This window comes from Triticum dicoccoides, chromosome 5A (genome assembly GCF_002162155.2).
Source record: "Triticum dicoccoides isolate Atlit2015 ecotype Zavitan chromosome 5A, WEW_v2.0, whole genome shotgun sequence".
Taxonomy (NCBI): domain Eukaryota; kingdom Viridiplantae; phylum Streptophyta; class Magnoliopsida; order Poales; family Poaceae; genus Triticum; species Triticum dicoccoides.
In genome coordinates, this window is record NC_041388.1 from 515,852,950 (window position 1) to 515,855,708 (window position 2,759).

The window sequence follows — 2,759 nt, forward strand, 5'->3', positions numbered from 1 at the left end:
AGTCGATTCAGTCGACTGAAGTGTAGCTAAATCGGAGCAGCATCGCAAGCAAGAGCAAGAGCGAGAGCAGCAGCGTGAGCAAGAGCAATAGCAAGAGCAGACCAGGCAGGGGACCGAGAGCAAGAGCAGAGCAGCAGCGCGAGCAAGAGCTAAAGCAGCAGCAGCTCCTACTGATGTGGACGTCGCTGCCGAGGGAGCGACGTCGTGGAGGAAGTGGCCGGCGACGCTGCCGTGGATGGAGCCGCACCATGTCGGCTCGGGACCGAGCGCCGGCAGCACCGTGAGATCGAATCAAGGAGAAAATGCGGCGATTAGTGTACAACCTCTTTGGTGGCGCCGATTAGGCCACAGCTTCATCCGAGGAAACGGTGATGATGATGCTCTTCCGGTGGTGCAGGTGAAGACGGCGGTGTGGGAATGGAGGTGGCGCGAAAGACGAGGGTAACGTCGGGGCAGCTCCTTGGAGGTGGAGGACGAGGTGGCTGAACCGGCAGGACGATGAGATCAACGACATATCCTCATCCGGTATGGTGGATGAGGGACGTCGAGGTGTTGCTGTGGACGACATCGTTGGGGAAGAGGCTCCGGATGGGTGGCGGACGGAGCAGGGTGTGGGGTTTCATTGCGGGTTTTTGCGGCCTCGGTGTACGAATGGGTGGGCGGATGGGATGGCAGTGGGGAACCATGGCTTAGAGACGCGCTTGTCCGAAATGTGGGGTAAGTTACGAAAGTACCCCCGCCGATTTGAGGCAGTTCTTTCGGTTCAGGGGTACCACAGGCATTTCGCGTGTCGGGATTGCACAGGAGGTGGGAGTTTTCGCGTGCGTTGTAATTTCGGAATAGCAAGGCGCGTGTTGAGATGGAGGGAGTTGTCGGAGCACAACGAGACAAAGATATATCTTAAATATTTCGGGCTAACAAGGCGCGGGTTGAAATTACCGGACAAGCCTAACGTGTACTGTACCAAATCAATGCGCACTACAAATGTCATTCAAAACTTTGAATTCATGTTATGTTCAATTAAAATATTTCACTACGTGTATAGTGCATGCAACCTACTACTCAAATGAACGTTTTAGTGCATTCCAAATGTATATACTACCGCTTCAATATGAACTAAATTTGAATTCGTTTCTCTATTTGAATAAGATCTACAATAATGATTGTTGTGAAGTCAAAGCAATTGAATTCATTTCTCTATTTTAATAAGATCTACAATCATCATTATTGTCAAGTTAAACCATCGTTTGTGTATTATCTTCACAGCACACCACATGATTAGTCTCGAGTTACATATGAACTATGTGTACTATATGAACTCGAACTAGATTTTTCGAATCCACTTTATTTTGATTTCAAGTCACATTACATTTCTAGCTCTAGCTAGATCTTCATAATCTAAACCATGTCTCATATGTATAATGTGTTTATCACATTATGTATGGTGCCCCGCCCCCTACGCCTACAAGTATTTAGATGTGATTTGCAAACACCACACATTACCACAAATTCAAATAAAATGTGAGAATGTTCGATATATAGTATTGTTTAGATTGTTCGATATTTAGTTGTAAGCTGCAAACGCCACACATTATCACAAATTCAAATAAAATGTGAGATTGTTTGATGTATAGTGTGGTTTAGATTGTTCGGCATTTAGCTGTGAGTTGCAAACGCCATGCATTATCACATTATGGTATAACATGTGCACAGCACGTGTATCACCACTATATTCATGCATGCAATGTTTAAAACACTATGATCTCCTATTCAAATATATGAATCCACTTTCATATCAAATTATGATCTTTGTTAGTCTCTTACACCCACACAATCCTGTAACCTTTGTAGCTACCACTAACTTTCTCTCGTGCATGCACACGCCCTCCTCCCCCTCCCCCTCCCTCGGCATTCTATACACCAGGCACATTCATTTTTTTCTTTAGGTCGTTCTCCCAGAGTCTCCACAACTCCTTTCCGACACACATCGATTGATAAACCTCTCTAGTGATGCCTGCCTACAACATACACACACACCTTCAATATCCTCCTTTATGTGTCCTTGCCTCCTATCTCTCATACGGTCAGACACACGTGTAAACTTTCGCCCCTCTTTTCATCGATCTCACAACCGCACACTCCTCCCCGTATCTAGCTAGTAGTTGGGCCTCTCGCACCACCTCCTAGCTCCATTCTCTTTGTCTATCCGTCTCGCTGGACCTTATTTTCCTCTAACAAATGGACGTACACCGACCGATCTCTCGCTATACATATAGCTAGCTAGGTCCTTATAACTCGTTTTTACCCACACGTCAATCGATCTACCTCATTAGTTGTGTCTCTCCCTTCCTCCGACAAACAACAATTGATCTACCGATCTAGTTAGGTTTGCTTACCAAACACATGGTTCCCCTTCATCATCCATGGATGCGTCCCAATAGATCTATCACGCACAGGCACACACAGAAACACATCCCCACTCTTATTGATAACATTGCAGTTCCACCCTCAGTTTGTCTAGTAGGCCTCTCCCACCATCTTTGAGAAGCAACTCCATCACCCATCCAGCACTCTACCCCTCTCCCTCCCTCTCCCTCCCTCTCTCTCTCCTCTCTCTCTCTCTCTCTGTCCCATCATATTTCCCGTCCTTCAATTATGTATGGATGTTGAACGATCTCCCTCAAGACACAGCTGGGTCTCTCCTTCTCAACACATATACGAGTCATTCTACCTCTATAGTTAGGCCTCTGTCTACCCCC